Source organism: Schistocerca nitens, chromosome 5 (assembly GCF_023898315.1).
Source record: "Schistocerca nitens isolate TAMUIC-IGC-003100 chromosome 5, iqSchNite1.1, whole genome shotgun sequence".
Lineage (NCBI taxonomy): Eukaryota > Metazoa > Arthropoda > Insecta > Orthoptera > Acrididae > Schistocerca > Schistocerca nitens.
The window spans coordinates 387,245,121-387,267,631 of NC_064618.1; the positions used below are offsets into that span (position 1 = coordinate 387,245,121).

At 42.2% G+C, this 22,511-nt stretch overlaps 2 non-coding genes across 2 annotated transcripts; both read left to right on the forward strand.

Annotated features, from left to right (window-relative positions):
• Window positions 1–4,742: 4,742 nt before the first annotated feature.
• Trnat-ugu (transfer RNA threonine (anticodon UGU)) lies at window positions 4,743–4,816 on the forward strand. Its single transcript has one exon. It is a non-coding gene; the product is annotated as a tRNA-Thr (tRNA).
• Window positions 4,817–5,178: 362 nt separating this feature from the next.
• Window positions 5,179–5,252, forward strand: Trnat-ugu (transfer RNA threonine (anticodon UGU)). Its single transcript has one exon. It is a non-coding gene; the product is annotated as a tRNA-Thr (tRNA).
• The last annotated feature ends 17,259 nt before the right edge of the window (window positions 5,253–22,511 follow it).

The window sequence follows — 22,511 nt, forward strand, 5'->3', positions numbered from 1 at the left end:
CGACTCAAACTGTGCGCAATGGGCTGCTTAAAGGCGCAACTTCACTCCCGACGTCCATGGCGAGGTCCATCTTTGCAACCACGACACAATGCAGAGCGGTACAGATAAGCCCAACAACATGCCGAAAGGACCGTGCAAGGTTGGCAACACGTTCTCTTCACCGATGATCATCGCACATTCCTTCAACCAGACAATCGTCTGAGACGGTTTAGAGGCAACCTAGTCAGGCTGAACGCTTAGACAAATTGTCAGCGAGTACAGCAAAATGAGGTTCCCTGCTGTTTTGGGGTGGCATTATGTGGGGCCGACGTATGCCGTTGGTGGTCGTGGAAGGCGCCGTAGCGGCTGTACGATACGTGAATGCCATCCTCCGACCGATAGAGCAACCATATCGGCAGCACATTGACGAGGCATTCGTCTTCATGGATGACAGTTCGCGCCCCCATAGTGCAGATCTTGTGAATGATTTCTTTCAGAATAACGACATCGCTCGACTAGAGTGGCCAGTACGTTCTCCAGATAAGAATGCCATCGAAGAAGCCTGGGATGGGTTGAAAAGGGCTGTTTATGGACGACGTCACCCACCAACCACTCTGAGGGATCTACGCCGAATCGCCGTTGATGAGTGAGACAATCTGGACCAACAGTGCCTTGATGAACTTGTGGATAGTATGCCACGACGAAAAGAGTCATGCATCAATGTAAGAGGATGTGCTACTGGATATTATAAGTACCGGTGTGTACAGCAATCTGGACCATCACCTCTGAAGGTCTCGCTGTATCGTGGTCCAACATGCAATGCGTGGTTTTCATGTGCAACAAAAAAGGGCAGAAATGAAGTTTATGTTGATCTCTATTCCTATTTTCTCTACAGGCTCCGAAGTTCTCGGAACCAAGGTGATGTAAAACTTTTTTTGATGAGTGTGGTATTAACAATATCAGTGATTCTTCGATCGTAAACCAACAAAATAAGCTTAGTGTTCTTCTTTTTATTGTGAATTTTTTTCCTTGGAAATAAATTTGCTAGAAATATACCAGTGATGAATGTAAATCCCGATCTCTATGACGATGATCAGTTGCTTGTAACTTCTTTCTATGTATTGTCATCTGTGATTGTTGTTTTGTCATTTATTTAAAAGACTATCGCTGAAAGCGAGTTACTTCGTTTACACAAATGCTTCGGTAAAATATTATTTTCTTTTCTATTTATTTTTTATTTGCTTTTTATTTTTTTTTCAAATCGGAATGGATTATTGAAATATTTATTACTTTAGGGTCACTAAAATAAGAAGTCCGGGCTCCTAATTATTATTTTCAAACTTCCACATCAAATGTGGTTTATTAAATAAGAATAGCCACAGAAGTATAACACGTTGCAGCACACGACTGTCCATGTTTCCCCAAGTCTGTTACTGAGCTGACCTATTAATCAAGTAGAAAAAGATAAAAATATACTTTATAATTAATTACTGTCACTTAAACCCTAACAAAGCTAGGCCTCATCAGGCGTTAGCCTCTGCTCTACAGTACTTTCTTCCAGTTGTTACGTTCATATGCCGCACGCATTTTGTAAGTAGGTACTAACACTATTGCCGGCCGGAGTGACCGAGCGGTTCTAGGTGCTACAGTCTGGAACCGCGCTACCGCTACGGTCGCAGGTTCGAATCCTGCCTCGGGAATGGATGTGTGTGATGTCCTTAGGTTAGTTAGGTTTAAGTAGTTCTAAGTTCTAAGTGACTTATGACCTCAGCAGATGAGTCCCATAGTGCTCAGAGCCATTTTGAACTAACACTATTCGGCACGCGGATTAATGGTTCCTTTACATCCAGTACTGATAAACTGACCTTTTTAGGTCTTCCTAATTAGTGGGCTGACAATGCGATATCATGAAGCCAAATAGTTCTGGTACGAAATATGTAGCTCCTGACTACCAATTTCAGCACAATGACTCGTCCTTCGATCTCTTGCCTCTCGTACACCACAATCAGCAATAAATGAGAAAACCTCTTCCTATGGGAGTATGCGCAACAGGAAGCTATCTTTGAAAACTGGAATAGAATCAGAAGGCAAGTCGACTCCAACTAATTACAACGAAGTTTCCACACCACCACAGGCAGCTCTTGATAAAACCGACTTTCCTCTAAAATCTCTTTTTCACTGTGAGCGACCGCGGCACCCATCTCGCTCAAAGGTTCTTCATATCCATTTGTCTGTGTAGGATATTGTGCACTCGCTTAATTGAAATGCCTACAGTCTCAGCAATCTCACGAATTTTTATTCTGCGGTCAACGATTTGGTGCTCTTCGGTTGCTTTGCTTGTCCCACAACGATTATGTTCATTATCCCAAAAGTAAACGGTCTCCAATGATGATGCAGAGGGCACATTAACTTCAACAAATTCTGTTTTGATTTATGCGGCAGTCCAACGCTTCAAACGAAACTGTTTAGTAACCACACGAAACTCTGTTTCCTCCAATTTCAGTCGCAGTCTACTCACTGACCAATTTAGACGGCTATCAATAATGATCTGTACGCTTTGTATTGTTGAAATTGTTCGTACAATCCTTCGAATAATCAAGCGTACCAACCATTAGGCAGCAACAAGAATGTTACGTTCTGTCATGGAAAATTACCAGACATCAAACCACCCGCATGTAACCAGCTTCCTCATAAAAGTTACACTACGGAGTACCGGTGAAACTTTACCGAACCCTCTTTTAATGGTGACGGAACCAGGAACACAATCATTAAGTTTCAGTTGAACTTTGAGAACTTTTACGACACGAATTCGTACAGAGATGTAATCCGGGACGCTCCACACTCGTATCTGTCCACAAATGCACTGCCATTACAACCATATAACACCACAATGGAACCATTCAAGGGATAATGAATAGCCTTACGGCACTTTCAGCACCATACATATTACTGAATTCAGTCGCAGCGATGTGGAACTGCGGCTCGCTCCATCTACCTGTGCTGCATCTTTGCCACTCGTAATGTTAATATTCGAGCTTCTCTGTGCGCAACAGAAAAGGCAGCTTCTCGCCTCTTCCTGAATCTTTCCTCCTCTACTACAATTAACATACAACACATATAACAATATAGTACACCACGCTATGAGATATGTACCTTTTAGCTTGACAGTTTGCTGTAACGCAACCAGTAATAAGTTGATGTGACACGTGACCCATAACGTAGAGTGCAGAATTTCAAATATTTTGGCACGTTGCAGAATTTTAATAATTGTGAATGAAAATAATGATGAGCTGAAAAAGTAAATCACTGTTCAACTGAGTTTCAGCCATTTTTATCATAAGAACAATCAGTGCGGTCTGAGAAGGTAAAATGTTGCATCAGTTTACGTTAGTTTCTGACACAGTTGCTAAGATCGTGAACTTCCAGAACGCAACAATACTAACAAGATTAACTTCAACAGAAAGCGACATCTTTAAACAATGAGTACATTTAAGTCACTAGATACGTATGAAAAATTCGTATATGCGCGTTTATCTTCAATTTAATGAGTGTAAAATCTTGTCCATCGGTACGTCCTGAGCGTAGTACACAACACTGATACACATATACTATGTATGCAATGCGTTATTAATGTGAACAGTAGAGAGCTGCGTCCTGCCCGTACCAATGTTGGCACCGTAAAGAAGAAAAAGAAGAGACCACAATCTTCGACATCGGCAACAGACAAATGACACCCGAAGTTCAATCAGCAATGCACTAGTAAGCGCTCTCGCTTCTTGAGTGCTTCTAAGATTAATTGGTGAATAAAATACTTCAATATTCAAGAAAAGTAACAAGTAATGCTTTAGATATTACACAACATAAAGGAACCTTCGAATGTCTTTAAAAGAGGCATACTTGCTTCAGTACTTTGGTTAGTAAAATTACGAATAGTATTATCCGTAAAACAGAATAACGTACCGTTGAGCCAGTTACCTTTTCCTGAAAACCGAAATTCGATATCTTACAGCGTTCACAAAATAAAAGGTATCTGTGTTTTAGACCATTCGCTCTGTATGTGTTGTTTTTGTATAAATGTGATTCACGGATAAGTATAAGCAAGTCTACTACTAACACTGTTTAATAGTTTACTTCCCCTGCTTTTAGATACAAAGATATATTTTGAAATGCGGAGAATATTCCAGTGTGAGGATGTACTTCCTTTGCTGCGCGTAGTCCGAAACGCACTGATGTCCATCCAGCGCTCAGCCCTATAGCGTCGGACGTTTGCGATCTGGAGGCGGAAATTAAACGATTAGATCCCCACGTCACTTCAAGCCGCTCCGTGCTGCGTTACGGTTCCACGCATTCGATTGGACGCCAGCGGCTGCCGTGTATGCAGCGCAGTCACCACCAGTCGCGGCGTATCGCCGCCGGAATATTTGCAGCCGTACTCTGCGTATAGGCAATCCACGGTCTGACGTCAGACACAAGGCGAGGAGCCCGATTTCGAGTACGAGGGATTCAGTAGCGACAAAATACTTATCCAGTGTTCCGTCAGAATAAATGATGACTAACTGAAAACCTCAGCTGCCGACAGGTGTTGCTGATATACCTCGATGTGGACAGCTGAAAATGTGTGCCCCGACCGGGACTCGAAGCCGGGATCTCCTGCTTACATGGCAGACGCTCTATCCAGCTGAGCCACCAAGTACAGTTGGGAATGTGAGTCTCACGGGAAGCGTGCAAGGGATAAGTCCCTGCAGTCGCGCTTTTGATCTGTGTCCTCGGTGGCTCAGCTGGATAGAGCGTCTGCCATGTAAGCAGGATATCCCGGGTTCGAGTCCCGGTCGGGGAACACATTTTCAGCTGTCCACATCGAGGTATATGAACAACACCTGTCGGCAGCTGAGGTTTTCAGTTAGTCATCATTTATTCCAGGGAAAAGCTGCACGGTCATCAACCGTAACTGTTCTTTCGAGAACACGTTACTGTCTTAGTATATATAGTTAAAGGCTACCCGGCCATTGACCTTCGTCTGTGCGAATGCGCACAGGTTTCCCAAACTCTTACGGGAATCGCCAAAGCGTGCGCGAGTAATGAGTGGTTGGACAAATGTCTATAAGGTACAATACATATGTATAATTGTGGACAGTTGGGAATGAGTCTCACGGGAAGCGTGCAAGGGATAAGTCCCTGCAGTCGCGCTATTGATCTGTGTCCTCGGTGGCTCAGCTGGATAGAGCGTCTGCCATGTAAGCAGGAGATCCCGGGTTCGAGTCCCGGTTGGGGAATACATTTTCAGCTGTCCACATCGAGGTATATGAACAACACCTGTCGGCAGCTGAGGTTTTCAGTTAGTCATCATTTATTCCAGGGAAAAGCTGCACGGTCATCAACTGTAACTGTTCTTTCGATAACAAGTTACTGTCTTCGTATATGTCCGTCAGAATCATCATTTATTCCAGTTCACCTGAACTCCTCAGAAGTGAGTTATTCTTGATCGTGCTATCGGGTGTTACACGTTTATGTGAAACCTGTGTGTCTTTGTCGACCATATTATGATAAGGGAAGAAGAAATAATTGAAAGAGAAATAGGTGACATGGCACGGCGAGAGGAATCTGACGGACTACTGAAAGGCCTATGTCGAATCAAGGTCCCTAGAGTAGACGACATTCCCTCAGAATTATTGAGATCCTTGGGAAAGCTTGACGTGACGGAGTATTCCTGCAATTGTACGCAGTACGTATCAGACAGTTGCAGTTTGCATGAAAATGCTATGAGACAAAGCAGCCGTCTGGTTGCACTTTAATAACTTTCAAATGTCTTGACCACACTTTCATTATTTTCAAACGGAATGTTATGTCAATCATGGAAATCTGTTCAATGGATACACTACACCTCGTTAGCATTTTTAACCAGGTGATGTGTTCTAGAACAGTATCACATCTTAGCAACAATAATATTCTTAGCATATCACAGTTTGGATATCAGAAGAGTTGTTTACTGAAAAAGCCTTTTACATGTTCATTCACTAAATCTTACAACTATTAAATAATAAGATAGCGTCTATTGGTATTTCCTGCGACCTATCTAGGGCATTTGAATATGTGAATGACGGTATTCTCCTAGATAAATTTAAGATTTATGGGGTTGATACTGTAGCCAACCAATAGACAGTATTATGTCTAACCACAAGAATGCAGCAATCTGTACTTATCAATTCGACCAATATAGTCCAGGGACGTAATTCTGACTGGGGAGAAATCACTTGTAGGGTTCCTGATGGTTCGGTCTTAGGTCCGCTACTGTTCCTCATATATGTGAACGATCTTCCGTCTAGTATTTAACAAGAAGAATTAGTTCCTGTTTGCAGATGACTCTAGTATTGTAAACAATCCAAGCATAAATTACAGAGCCTCTCAGTTTCCAAGAGACAGAATATTTTCAATTCAATTGAAAAAATGTAACACCTGTTGAGAAAATAGTAAACGGGGTGGAAACCTCAAATTTCTTATATATCCAAACTGATGAGAACTTAAACTGGAAAAAGAACATTTTGGAACTCCTAAAACAACTTAGTTTAGCCACATTTGCACTTAGAATCACTGTAAATCTCGGGAGAGACAAATCACTAACTTGGCATATTTGTCATATTTTCAGTCAATAACATCATATGAAATAATGTTCTGAGGTAACTCATCTTTAAGAAAGAAAGTCATGATTGATCATTGCTCGAAAACGTGCTGTAACAGTAATGTAGACATATGTTTAAGGAACTGGACATTCTGACTTCTAATTCACAATAAATTTCTGCCCCCGTGAAGTTTGTCGAAAATAATTCACTACAGTTCAATTACAATAACAGAACGTAAAATGACATTCATTACTCCACGTTAAGGTTGTCTTTATCAAAAAAAGGAGCGCACAATTCTGCCACAAAAATTTTTCATCACTTATCTAGTGATACAAAATGTCCGACATACAACAAAGTAAAATTTGAAAACAAACTGAAAAAGTTTATCATTGACCATTCTCTCTATTCCGTAGAAGAAATACTATTATAATGTGTAAAAGGTGGGTGGTAGGATTTGCACACACACATCTCTCATCTGTACGTTTAAAAAAAACTTATAAATGCTTAGCATGTAGCCATGTTTACAAATTAAATTGAAACATGAATGTAAAAGGACTCATTCTACATCATTACGACGTATCGTACAAAATGATCCTTGCGACATAAAACTAACAAGTAACCACTAGACAAGCCCTATATCAGACAGAAAAAAATACGTTAAAACTAAGACAGATGCTGACAGGTGTCAGTAACACTGACACAGTAAGTTTAATATGTCATGTTTGCAATATGATGAGAATAATCCTTTACAAAAAAATGGAAAATTCCTTGGTGACCTCTGTATTTAATCTAATACTTTCGTCACAATATTTATGAGAGTGATACGTAAGAGGTTGTAGCACATACCTAGATTCATCATTTAAGGCTGTTTCTTGGAAATTTTTCAAGTAAGTTTTGTCGGAATAACTAGCATCTATCTTAGTCATCCTGTTCAATTTCTTCAGCATCGCCGTGGCTCTATCAAACAAACCTATGAACATTCATGTCGTTTTCCTCCAATTACGTTCAATATTCGACCACCACCTCCTCCTTCTTAATACATTAGTTGCCTTTCCTTGGGCTCTGTGTAAGGCCTTTGAAAAGAAATCTCAATTTATTGATAGTGGAATAAGGTATAGCGACATCGGCTTCTGCTACTAACAGTGACAGGCTCTCAGTTATTATTGGTTTTCCGTCTTGAGCGTACTGCAATTTAATGAAAGAGAATCACACCAGACCAGTTTCGCTTTTATTTGTGGAGCATTTTCCGTGTTTATTCTGCAAGTATATTGTTGGTTGTTATAGATTAAAAAGCGTTTTGTTTATAATGCTGAAGTGCAAGTTACTTACGGTGTTTCTTTAGGTATTCTCCAATTCACTGCTTCATCCTTCCTTGTTAGCAGCGGTTGACGTCGAAAGCCTTCGTTTCACATATGCGTTTGTCAGTTTTTGCCATTCCGCACAGTATTTCGTGCGCTGAATTTCGGTTATTTACACTCCAGCTTTGTAAATTAAACTGAGGTTGTATGTGTTGCCGACTCTGCACAACTTTAGACTATTTATGTCTGTTAGTTTATTTTCGTGCAGGTTGTGAGTGTTGGAATTTTTTTTTTTTTTTTTGGGTCATATGTCTTTTGACTGGTTTGATGCGGGCCGCCACGAATTCCTCTCCTATGCCAACCTCTTCATCTCAGAGCGGCCCTTGCAATCCACATCCTCAATTATTTGTTGCATGCATTTCAATCTCTGTCTTCCTCTACTGTTTTTGCCCTATACAGGTCCGTATAGCACCATGGAACTCGTTCCCTGATTTTTTAGCACACGTCCTATCATCACCCTGTCAGTGTTTTCCTCATATTCCTTTCGTCTCCGATTCTCTGCATTTGAAACTGTATATATACACTCCTGGAAATTGAAATAAGAACACCGTGAATTCATTGTCCCAGGAAGGGGAAACTTTATTGACACATTCCTGGGGTCAGATACATCACATGATCACACTGACAGAACCACAGGCACATAGACACAGGCAACAGAGCATGCACAATGTCGGCACTAGTACAGTGTATATCCACCTTCCGCAGCAATGCAGGCTGCTATTCTCCCATGGAGACGATCGTAGAGATGCTGGATGTAGTCCTGTGGAACGGCTTGCCATGCCATTTCCACCTGGCGCCTCAGTTGGACCAGCGTTCGTGCTGGACGTGCAGACCGCGTGAGACGACGCTTCATCCAGTCCCAAACATGCTCAATGGGGGACAGATCCGGAGATCTTGCTGGCCAGGGTAGTTGACTTACACCTTCTAGAGCACGTTGGGTGGCACGGGATACATGCGGACGTGCATTGTCCTGTTGGAACAGCAAGTTCCCTTGCCGGTCTAGGAATAGTAGAACGATGGGTTCGATGACGGTTTGGATGTACCGTGCACTATTCAGTGTCCCCTCGACGATCACCAGTGGTGTACGGCCAGTGTAGGAGATCGCTCCCCACACCATGATGCCGGGTGTTGGCCCTGTGTGCCTCGGTCGTATGCAGTCCTGATTGTGGCGCTCACCTGCACGGCGCCAAACACGCATACGACCATCATTGGCACCAAGGCAGAAGCGACTCTCATCGCTGAAGACGACACGTCTCCATTCGTCCGTCCATTCACGCCTGTCGCGACACCACTGGAGGCGGGCTGCACGATGTTGGGGCGTGAGCGGAAGACGGCCTAACGGTGTGCGGGACCGTAGCCCAGCTTCATGGAGACGGTTGCGAATGGTCCTCGCCGATACCCCAGGAGCAACAGTGTCCCTAATTTGCTGGGAAGTGGCGGTGCGGTCCCCTACGGCACTGCGTAGGATCCTACGGTCTTGGCGTGCATCCGTGCGTCGCTGCGGTCCGGTCCCACGTTGACGGGCACGTGCACCTTCCGCCGACCACTGGCGACAACATCGATGTACTGTGGAGACCTCACGCCCCACGTGTTGAGCAATTCGGCGGTACGTCCACCCGGCCTCCCGCATGCCCACTATACGCCCTCGCTCAAAGTCCGTCAACTGCACATACGGTTCACGTCCACGCTGTCGCGGCATGCTACCAGTGTTAAAGACTGCGATGGAGCTCCGTATGCCACGGCAAACTGGCTGACACTGACGGCGGCGGTGCACAAATGCTGCGCAGCTAGCGCCATTCGACGGCCAACACGGCGGTTCCTGGTGTGTCCGCTGTGCCGTGCGTGTGATCATTGCTTGTACAGCCCTCTCGCAGTGTCCGGAGCAAGTATGGTGGGTCTGACACACCGGTGTCAGTGTGTTCTTTTTCCATTTCCAGGAGTATATATATATATATATATATATATATATATATATATATATATATATATATATATATTTGGTGTACGTATGTGTTTGGCAGGTATGGGTGAGGAGATTTTCTTTTTTTTTGGGGGGGTGGGGGCTGATGCTAGTTTTTTTCCGATGGAGGGGGGTGAACGGGCCTTGATTGTGATCATAGGAGAGAACATGGGAGGATATGGTAGTGGTAAATGGTCCCTGTAGTCGATGTATTGGTCAATCAGTTTAAAACGTGTGTGGTTTGCCATGTTGGTTATGTTTATTTGAATGTGGTAGTTTTTCTTGCAATGTGAGTGATTTTTTGTTGTTGTTTATCATTAAGATTTTTATCTCTGTGTCTCTGGTGGTAATTTTATTTTGGAGTTGGTATAAGTGATCTGAAAAGTTGATTGATTTGTGCTATATTTCCATGTTCTTACATGTTCTTTGTATCTTATGTCAAATGTCCTCTTGATTTGACCTATGTATCTTTCAAAGCTCAAAACGGAAAACCAACAATAAAGATTTTAAATGCTGCTGCGGAATCGACCATGGAAAAAAAAGTAGTATGATAGAACTGTATTCAAATTTTGCCTTTAGGCCCTCTGGTGCCCCTCTCAGTTTGGTACCCCAAGTGGCCGCTTCTGTCTCTTGGATTTAAACTGGCTCTGTCTACGGCGGGTCATACGAAACTTTCGTAAGCAGTCTCCTTTGAAGTCTGACGGCACTTCGCCAGTATGAACCCAGCCTGCGACCTGTTGTACCTACGGCTGAGACTATGTGATAGCGGCAACTCATATCTCTACAAAACGCTACACCCAGGTACTTTTATGAGTTGAGCAATTATGAGTCATCATAGAATACCATGTTCTCTCATTTTGTGAAGTGCACCGTTTTAAATTTCGGAAAACTTAAAGCAGGTTGTCTATCTGTATACAACTATGAAATCTTGTCACAATTCGACTAAATAGTACTTCCGTTTCTTTCAGACGGTACTAAATTTTAGATAGCTGCGTCACATGCGAGAATTTGAGGTTGCTGTTAGTGTTGTCTGCAAGGTCATTAACTGCAAAATGGACAGTAAGACTCGTAACACACCTTTTGTAGACACATGGAGTTACTTTCATCCAAGACACGACGCTGCGTTTTCCCCAACAAGAAATCCTTAATCTAGTCACCAATTGCGCTTCACACCCACACGGTCGTGCTGTCGACAATAAGAGTAGGTGTCGTACAGAGTCAAATGCTTTTAGGGCGTCAATAAATACTGCATCCACCTGGCTGCCTCGATCCATTGCTTTCAGGATGTCATCTGAGAAAACTGTGAGTTGTGTTTTACATGATCTACATTTTCGTAATCCTTGCTGGTTGGCATGGAGAAGCTCATTCTCTTACAGTTACCCCATTATGTTCGAGGTCAGAATTTGTTCTAAAATTCTACAACGGATGGATGTCAAGAATACTGGATGGGAGTGTTGTACATCATTCCTCCCTTCTTGTAAACATACGTGACTTGTGCTTTCGTCCAATTGCTGGATACTGTTTTTTGTTCGAGGAACCTACGAAAGCTTATGGTTAAGAAGAGGGGCTAAGTCAGCCGCAAATTCGGTGTAGAATCAGTTGGGGATTCTACCGAATCTTGGAGCTTTATTCAATTTTAGCGGCTTCATCTGTTTCTCAACAGTACTGGCACTAATATCTGTAACACTCACATTCGTAGTAGTGCGAGAAATAGATCTGGGCAACAGCCCTGAATTTTGCTTTGTAAAGCAACATTTGAAAACGGAGCTCAGCATTTTTGGCTTTGTTTTTCTACTTTGAGAGTAAGTTCGTGTCTTATCTATGAATATCTGGTCACTAACCTACAACAAGTAGCAAGCATGGTTCATATACAACCAGAATTTCTTTGACTTTGTTGTAAGATATACTACGATTAAATTCTGTCATCGTAATCTTTGAAGGCTTCAGACATTGCTCTCTTCACTGCCAAAACGCTTTTCATTAAGAATCTCCCTATCTGTAATCCTATTCTTTCTTTTACACCTATTATGCAGTAGTCTCTCGCTAATTTTGGCTCTTTACTGTGGCTGTTATCACCGGAGGGCCCCTCCTGCCATGAACTATACTCATACCATGAGTGCGATAACATTGGGTGAAAAATCGGTGCTAGAAGTTGATCATAAAGTATGACGCGCAGTTGCACAATTCCCCATTGGTTTCCATAAGCAGATAACAATTTTGAGTCCTCGAAATAAATTTTTTAACTTGGCGCTAAAAATAAACATCGCTTGGCTGGTATACATGTGCTTATTTTGGCGGTCTTACTTCTTTCGCGCAAGTCGGTTGACACTTGTTATCTATAAAAATCCTATCATACGAGGCCTCTTCCAAAAATTCCAGGACAGACCTCGTACAAGACAGTGTCCTCTCCAGGAATCCAATAACAGACAAAATTTGTTACTATCAACGTACTGGTCCACAGAGTTCTCAAGACATGTTTCATAAACGAAATTTGTCAATTTGCTGTACGTGGAGCAAACACCTCAAACATCGTTTAACCATTCGGTTATACAATTGACCTCTTCTATACGCCGAGAATCAAATTGATCATTAATTTCTTATAAGCACAGGATCATCTTCGGGTAATAGTTTTCCAGACGCTTTGCTGGAATATCGGATCTTTTACGAATGTTTTATTTTTTGTACACTAGCAACTGCGACAAGGATTCCTTTTCCTCCCTTATGCGGTAACGTGCATAGAATGCTCGTCTTCGCAGCACAGCTACTTGCAATTGTTTTCATACAAAGAGGCTTAAAATTTTAATCCTTTACTAATCCCAGTCGTTTGGGATTGTCCACTTTATTATCATTCCTTATTAATTTATTACTTTACTATCCCTCCAAATACTACCAATTTCGATACAGAAGAAAAACAAAGGAAAAAGCTGCTGAATTCATCTCGGAATGGAACACAGTTTCTCTGCTTCGATCCCACTTGCTTTGGTCTCTACGCCAGCGGCGAGCGTGTACTTCATGGTCACATAAGCGACAGTCGTAATAGTTTCTTTTCTCAATCTTTAGGAAAATACGCGTTTGTGGACCACATCTCATGGAAAATCCACAGTTTTCACTTACCTGTCGATTTCGTGAACTCTGGTTCAATCACGCGTCGTGAAATTTAGGGCTTGTTTTTTCATAAGTGGAGAGGTGTTGAGCCACAATATCATAGCCTTTCATTTTAGGTTGTACACAAGCGACCTACTAAATGAAGTGTGTGAGGCTCTCCTTTGTCAGGTGACATCCAACGACTGGCCGAAATCACTGAGCTCTCCTCACTAATCCATTACACCGTTACTGCTTCGCTACTGGCTACACAGAACTTCCTGCTTCCTTTTATACTGGCCATACTGACATCTACTGATCCATTTCGCATTTTACAGCTATGCCCGAATGAGACAATACATGCTCCTTAATCCACGATTATTAAGAAAATGTATTTCTGTATGTTTGTATTTTCCACTTCTCTTCCTAAACCACTGGATCCATTTCAGCCAAACGTGGTACACATATTACTTACTGTCTGCAAGATATCGCTATGTGGGTAAGACTCAACTACTTACAAAAGGGGTGGAGGTGGGTATGGCAATGTAGTGTTGCCCATGATGCGCTAGTACCTACACTTCGTTCAGCGATTATTTGACAGTGAGAGTATCTAGTGACTTGCATCAAACTTTACACATAATTTCAAACCATTAAGAAACTTTTTGCCCCTGACAACCACACAAAATGATGAAAGGAAAAACGTTTATCCCTTACTACATTTTCACCATTCATGCAGTAAAATTGCCGCATGCAGCAAGACGTTTTAATTTATTACTTCTATAGCACATTTTGCATACAGTATTCTTGTATGCCACTGAATGTAGCAGCAAAATTATATCATTTTAAGACGCATAGTTCTGGGAATATGACAGCATAAACACTGAGATGCGTGAAAAACGCCGCGTCATGCATGATTTTTAAGCTTATTACTTCTCTGCTACTAATTTGTCAGGGAGCAGCCACATAGACAAGTAGATATACATGTAAAGTTATAATAGTGTACGACACACGGTTCAGGACATCATAAACATCGACCGTGAATATAAAACTGCAGAGCGAATTTGTCTAGAGATACAGGTGAAATACGTATACAAATTCGCGTGAAATATGTTAAATGTATGTGAAATACATTTGATATATGCGTACGTGGACAAAATCTCCGGAAAAAAGGTCATTCTATGCCCTTGGAACTACTTCAACCAAATTTTGGTACACATTAGTTACGAGTGGGAGAGAAATACAGTGGAGATAAGAGCCATCAGCCTCCTATTGAGGTGGTACTCATAACGCGGAGAGAGAAGAGGACAGGAGAATATATACAGACGTAGTAGGAGATGGCAACAGTTTGTAGGAGGAGGATATCGGCTCAGAGAAGTGGAGGGAGCAACGGACAGAGAGGACAGGAGAAGATGAGCAGAGTAAGGAAAGAGGAGGAAATGGACAGAGAAAGGAGGGAAGAGGGATGGAGAAAGAAAAGAGCAGTAGATAGAGAGAGAAGGGAGCAAGATATGAACAATGTGAGGGGGGATGAGGAGATGATCAGAGAGATGGGGAGGAGGAGACTGATAGAGAGAGGGCGAAGAAGAAATGGCAGACAGGTAGAACGATATGGTCAGGGAGGGAAGGAGAAAACTGGCAAAGAAGGAGAAGGAGATGGATGGGGGACTCAAGTGAGATGGGCAGAGAAAGGAAGGAGGAGGAGATGGAGTAAAGAAGAGGAGACCGATAGACAGAGGAGAAAATGGACAGAGAAAGAGGAGGAGATGAAAAGAGCGATGGGTGTGGAGGAGATGGACAGAAAGGAAGGAAATTGAGATAGTGGAAAGAGAGAGAAGGAACAAGAGATGAACAGCAAGAGGGGGAGGAGAAGATTGACAGGCAGAAGATGGAGGATGAGATGAACAGAGAAGGAAAAGGAGAAAATGGAGAGAGAGGGCAGAAGAAGATGGAGTGGAAGGATCAGATGTACAGGGGGAGGGGGGGGGGGGGCAAAGGAGCAGGTGGACAGAGTGGGAGGAGCAGATGGAGAGAGAGGGGGTGATGAGCAGTTGTATAGAGAGGGGGTGGAGGGGTGGATTAAATACACGGCCAGGTAATGCCAGGTACTCAGCTAGTTGAAGACTCATCTGAGACAACACGTGAATAATGTTTTCTTCAGTGACGTTAGAGGAAGACTTCCACGATTGGGTTGATCCACACGAAACAATTACTGTTGTTATTACGTAGTAGAAATGTCCCTAAAGCGCACGAATATGTTTATTAGGCTATTCAAGAGGACAACTCTCAGTGTAAAGAAAGAATTAAAAAAATACTAACAACTTGTTCAGCCTTTATATTACATAATCATCATTATATAAATTCGTGCATTCATCTAGGACTACAGAAACATAAATTACAATTCAGCGACTGGATATTTTTGAGTGGCACTTTGTTATTTAGACATGTTTACAAACGCATTGGGGATTTTGAAGATCGATCGTACAGTTCCAGTGATCATTCTCCTTTAGCTGATATCTACCACAACGGCCGCGTGCGGGGTCTTGCGAACTGCCATTGACAGCATCACTTACGCTCGTTGGAACTGAAAGCACTGCGCAGCTTGGCTGCTGCTGACAGGGGATGGCGCTTTCGTAACGCCGACACATGTTCAGGCGGCGGATTCCCATTGAAGGCACCGCTGTTTCACTAGCGTATAGTGTTCTGGGAGTGCACGCAATTACGTGTAGGAGACTGCTGCCTTCATATTTCATTTCAGAGAGTAATAGAGTCAAGAAAATAGTATTTCTCTCAGCAAACAGTGTGCGAGAAATATGGTGCATCTACTTAGTAACTTAGATACAATGCGCCCGTAGGAGGATTTTGACTCGTTTTAACGTCAGCTACGAGGGTTCCTTTATTCCCGTTTCTGTTTACTTACGATGGGCGTTTCTTTTTTCTCGGTCAGTTGCGACTGAAGAAAATTTATTGTGGGACATCGTCGAATATTCCCTAATTAATTCCTATATATCAGTGACGTATCGATACGCGGCGGCGCTATACTGAGCCTTCAAAATGGCGTCTGTAACGGAGGTTCGTTCCAAGCAGAGTTCTCATTTTTCTTTGTCATCACCGTAACAAGGTAACAAGGTCTCGGAAACCTATCCAGTCACAATCGTTCCCGCCGGCAGCTCACAACGTGACTCCCCCATTGCTGAAACGTATGAACACCCTCATTCGAGGAGATCAACGGATCACAAACACACAACTCGTTGCTTAACTGGAAGTCCACAATTTGGGGTACTCATAGGGTTGTACCCGGTAGGTTCCTCGCCGCCTAACAGAAGACTATAAAGAGCAACGAAGGACCATCTGTGCGGAACTGCTTGCACCTTATGAAGCTGAACGTGAAAAATTTTTGGCGAACTTCGTCACAGGCGATGAAACAACGGTTCATCACTTCTAACCGGAAACAAAAGCAGCTATCTACGGAGTGACGTCACACCACCTCTCCTGCAAAGAAGAAACTCGAAACCGCAACCTGGACCGGTAAAGTTATGGCGACGGTTTCTGGGACGCTGAAGACGTTATTCTTTTTCATGTCCTCCCTTGTGGTGCAGCAATCAACTCTGACGTGTTTTGTGCTACCCTCTGGAAACCTAAAAAGCGACTTCATTGTCACACGAGTGCCCGCAGCCTAGAGGAGCTCACAATACCTTATCGAAGTGTCCTTTCTCACACACCTTACAGTCCCGATCTCTTACCTTCCGACTTCCATCCGTCTGATTGAAGAATGCACTACGAGGGAAGCAGTACGTGTATGTTGGGAAGCTTACTGATGCCACAGAACGTTGCTGCTACTTTGATCAGTAGAGTGGTACAGAGACATACAGGCATAAAACCCCTCCCAGTAAGACGGCGTAAGGCTGTCGCACTGAACGGATATTATGTTGAAAAATTAGGTTCTATGGGCAAAAGAGTGGGGAGTAACAAGGTGTATTGGAACAAAACCAACCTACTTTCAGAAAAAAATGTTGCCATGTATACTGAACGACCCACGTAATGATGAAGAAGTAGCATAAGTGATAACAAAACCGTCAAATGTAGCACTTTGTTGATGCAAAACGATTAGTATAATTTCAAGCAACCATAATACGCATTCATGGCCTTTATTTGGCATAGACAAGATAATGACGGATATCCACGTCAGAATTAAACGAGGTTAAGGTGTAGTTTTTCTGCCGTTACGGTCGCAGGTTCGAATCCTACCTCGGGCATGGATGTGTGTGATGTCCTTAGTTTAGTTAGGTTTAAGCAGTTCTACGTTATAGGGGACTGATGACCTTAGAAATTAAGTCCCATAGTGCCCAGAGCCATTTGAACCATTTTGTAGCTTTTTTGGATCTTAAAATCATGATATTAAGACAGTCCACACGGTTACGGGCGAAGCAGCAACCGCTGATCTGGTATTGTCCGGTAAATGCCACATCACATCTTGCAAAAATCGGGGTTAAAGTGCACGTCAATTATGATAGCTTCGGTCACACAATAATGCCACCCTCAAAAAGTGAAAAAGTTACAACATATAAACTACATTTACATGCGACACATCTTTTGAAAGACGAAAACCGAATTTCGGAATCAGTTTTTTGCTGTCGTGTTTACATTTAAGCCAATGGCCTTGCCGCAGTCGATTGCGTTTGGCAAATCGGCAACCATAAGCGAGCGGATTTCCAGAAACGATATTGCAGTGTTTACATGACCTCCCAGAAACGGTTTTACGGAATCAAGTTTTGGGAGCCTCATGTAAACCGGGTGATCGTGATCTCAGCTCCTGGCCACTCCATTCCTATTCGTCGGCAACGACGCGAACGAGCAATGTTGGAAGAGTCCCACTCTCCAGCCAGGAGCAGATCGCAACCTACCGCTATGTGATCGGTGTGTGTCCAGTTGTCAATTGCGTGTTACGTGTAATAACCAGCACGAGAACTATTGTGCTTGTAGTAGCTTTTAACTCGTTTTTGTCACGTGTATACCATTTACTATCTACAAAGTGGTGATCCCGACAGGATGTTAACATGCGACCTTTTGGTATGGAGTCAGAATGTACAACGGTTGTTCTGGAAACATCGTACTGAAACGACGTTTGATATGTTTTTGTTATGCGTTTCTTTTTCAAGTTTACCTTTTATGAGGAATTGGCGCTTCCCTGAGCTGTATGATAAATGTGTATTGTTTTCTTTCTTTTTACTACATCGTACCTCTGTTTCAGCTTAAAAATCATCAAATTTCGAATAAAACCTGAATTAATCATCAAAGATTGGAATTCTGCTATAAATACTATTTATAACAATAACGAAGAATAAAAATGTCCCATACGTTACACAGCCCTTTATACATCGTCACTCAGTATCTCGACGATTCACAGCTTCCAGGTTCTTGGGGCATCTAGTAACAGACTGATCGCATACGCAAAAATTTCGATAGAGATAAGGTAACACCCGAGAGGTGTGCAACACGCATAATGGACAGGTAACGCAGCTACGATGTTAACTACAAGGAAAACTACCGTATTCTACTTATTTATCATAGTATGCGGTAGCCAGCGGCAGTTTTACATCTCCGATTACAAGCAAGGTGGACGGAAGCCATCATTTCCTCTAGGACGTAGGCCTACTGTTTATGGATGAAGCTACGCAGGTATTTCAGAAAAAAGTCACACGTGTCATCTAAGACTAATACCATTGCACAACAGGAGTGACACACTATCAGAACAGACTATATGTTGCAAATTTCCTTGAGACACAGTTCAGCTGTGGTGTGGATAACAAGTGCGTCACAGGGTGTGAAAGAAATGACGTTCGGATCAATGTCCTAAAGCTGAAGCACGCCGAAGACTACGAGTCTTGTAGGCTAAACGTCTAAAATGCGCAAGGATTCACGGTGATGTTCTGACGTTGTATGATGTAAATTAATTGTTGCTCCCAGTGGTAATAAAATCGTGCCAACAATTTGACCAAGGATGCACAACGTGGGTGATACTGTTCAGGAAGGAAAGAAATTTAGTACCATACGATTTCCACCTTTTCGGCAAACTAAAGAACATCTGGAAGGAAGAGGTGTCCCCACGATGACGATGTTCACACAGCGGCTCTCCAATGGCTCCGTGACCAAGGAAAGCATTTCTGTCTTTGACGACCTGAACGATTGGTACAAGCTTCCGACCACTGTTCACAGGTACTTGGTGGTTAGATTGAAAAACAGTCTGTGTAGTTCAACATTCAGTATAAGTTAGTTGCCCTGTTGTAATAATGTGTAGCTTACTTTTTGAAATACCCTTGTAATATCTGTTTGATCAAAGAAATAAATACACAAAATCAGAGCTACTGGCCAGCTACTGGGTGGACCCTTCAAAGATGGCACTTCCAAAGCGGTGGATTGATCATGAATATAGGATTCTCATACTGTTGAGCTCTTCGTCATTCATACCTGCAGTTGTTAGACATAGTTATACTAAAGACCGGAAATTTCGTTCTTTCAGGAAGACTATGCTTTAGGTTTGTCTGAGACAGAGCCAATATAAAGGAATTTCGCGAGTGGTTTCCCCACCGCACTATGAGTAGTGGGTGGTCTGTAATCATGTTATGGATGTTGCATTCCTTCTTATTTCCGTGTCTCTACACAGAGTGGATTGTCTGTGTGGCGTTAATGAAAATCGTCAAGGATAACAGGAGTATTCCTCTTTGCTGATATCACAACGATCTCAGTGCGTTCGTCATGAGTTAGCACCATCAGCTTTCACGTCGCCGTCAAGGAAGAAACATCAGGCATTACAATGAATAAAACTTTGCTCAGAAGATATGCATCATCGTTTTTTCATGTGACTCGCAATCTGTGTGATACGTCACATGATCATTTTAAGTTTGAAAATTAAGACCTGCCAGCTTCCCTAAATGACGGCCATGTCAGTAACATAGCCACGCTGGTCCAAGCTCCCCTCGTCTTATCGTCCACCTTATTCTACCTGCGTTTATATTTCTGTTATCTACCTGTTTTGTTTTAAAAATAAGGCGAAGTAAGCACTCCAGAATCCGAATTAATAACAGCTGCCAACATGAGTAACTTAGTAGATATCCTCGGTGTAGCGATGCAGCTTAAATCACTTACTGAAGGCAAGACCTCCAGTCTAGATGGTATACGAATTAAGTTCCTTTCAGGATATGCTAGTACAACAGCACCATACTTAGCGATCATATATAACCGATAGCTTGTCGAAAGATCCTTACCTAAAGTCTGGAAAGTTGCACAAGTCACACCAACGTCCGAGGAAGGAAACAGGAGCTATCCGCTGAATTACAGATCCATATCACCAACGTTGATTTACAGTAAGATTTTGGAACATTTATCGTGTTCGGACATTATGAATTACCTCAAAGAATCGATTTATTGACAAACAGCCAAAACGGATTCAGAAAATATCGTTCTTGAAAAACTGAACAGGACCCTAGTTCTCACGAAGTAATGAGTGGTATCTAAAGGGGATGTCAAATTCATTCCATATTTTAGATTTCCAAAAGGCTTCTGACACAACTCCACACAAGTGGCTTCTAATCAAACTGCGAGTCTGTGGAGCATCGTAGCAGTTCCGCAACTACATTCAGGATTTCTTATCAGAAACGTCACAGTTCGTAGTAATTGAAGGAAAGTCATGGGGTGAAACAGAAATAATATCTGGCATCCCCCATTAAAGTGCTATAGGCCCTCTGTTGCTCCTGATTTACGTCAGTGATTTAGGAGACAATCTGAGTAGCCCTCATAGATTGTTTGTAGATGATTATGTAATTTACCGTCCTGTAAAGTCATCAGATGATCAAAACCAATAGCACAATGTTTTAGACAAGATGTATGTATGGTTATAAAAGTGGTAGTTGGCTATGTGTAATGAAAAGTGTGGGGTCTCCCAAATAAGTGCCGTAAAGACATTTGTCAAATTTCGGTCACACGATAAATCACACATGTGTAAAGATTGTAACTTGAATTAAATACTCAGTTACTACAATTACGAATAACTTAAATTGGAACGGTCACATACATGTTGTTGTGGGGAAAGCAAACCAAAGGCTGCGATTTGTTGGCAGAACACTTAGAAAAAGCAACAGATCTACTAATGAGATTGCTTACACTACACTTGTCCGCACTCTTCTGGAGTAATGCTGTGAAGTGTGGGAACCGCATCAGATAGGATTGACAGAAGAAAGTGAAAAAGTTCAGAAAAGGTCAGCCCGTTTTATATTACCGCAAAGTAGGGGAGAAAGTGTCACGGGTATGAAACGCATATCAGGGTGGCAATCAGAAAAAAAGAGAAGTTTTTCGTTTAGGCAGGATCTTCTCGTGAAGCTTCAATCAACAACTTTCTCATCAGAGTGTGAAAATATATGGAAAAACTATCATCGTAATGAAATAAACCAGAGCTCGCCCGGGGAGATTTAAGTGTTTGTTTTTTCCGCGCGATATTCGAGAGTAAACGGCAGAGAAAAGGCTTGGAGATAGTCGAAGGGTTTTGTTGTATACAGAAGATTGTAGTTTTGGTAATATTTTGGACGTTACGCAGGAAAGTAAAGCTTCAATGACACTGAGTAATAGCGGGCGACATCTCTGTCAAAGATGTTGCGCTGCAAGAGACTGTAAGTAGAATCTTTACTTGTGGGTGGAGTGCAGACTTGGCGAGAGAGAGAGATTTATTAGCACAAAACTATAGCTTAAAGCAAGCATTGCACGTCGCATTGCTATAAGTTTGAATTTTTATTAACCTTTATTAACTAGCATAGCAGCAGAGGCCGCAGTGGTTTGGAGATAGCTGTAGCACAGCAGTTATTCATTGCACAAAAAGGTACGCCATTTATAATTTACATGTGATACAATTAACAGTGACATAATTTTCAGACACGACATTTTCGGTAGCTGCTTATATTTCATATTTTTCTCGTAGTCATATTGCTGGTATTATTGCGAACAGGACAGTTTTCTTAAATTTAACAGAACAGACTGTACTCTCCCCATGAGCGTTGCAGTACGCAGTTTAATGTTGCATTTCTGATTAATTTTACTTTGCTGATCACGTTTGAAGAACTACGAGATTACTGACGAACTTAAATACGACCTTAACTGTATCTCTAACCACGAGTTCAGCTTCACATTACTACACAGACAAAATACCACTTAATATAACGATACATTACCACTTTCAGTCGTGCGATTAAACCTCTTCCAGGCACTTAATTGTCAGTTGCAGAGTAATCATTCAGCTGCAGATTTAGATGAAAAGTGGCTCCAAACTCTGTATTATCCTTTCAGTTTTCTCTACATCGGTTGGTAAAATACTTGCGTTTTTCATCCATAATTATGTGGATATTTATAAATAACGTTTCCTACGAGACATAAATGATTCATTCAACAATATTACGTAGTTCATGGTATAACAGCTGTCTGACTGAATGATCAGATCAGTAAGTTTGGATTGTAAATAATGAATTTCTTCTT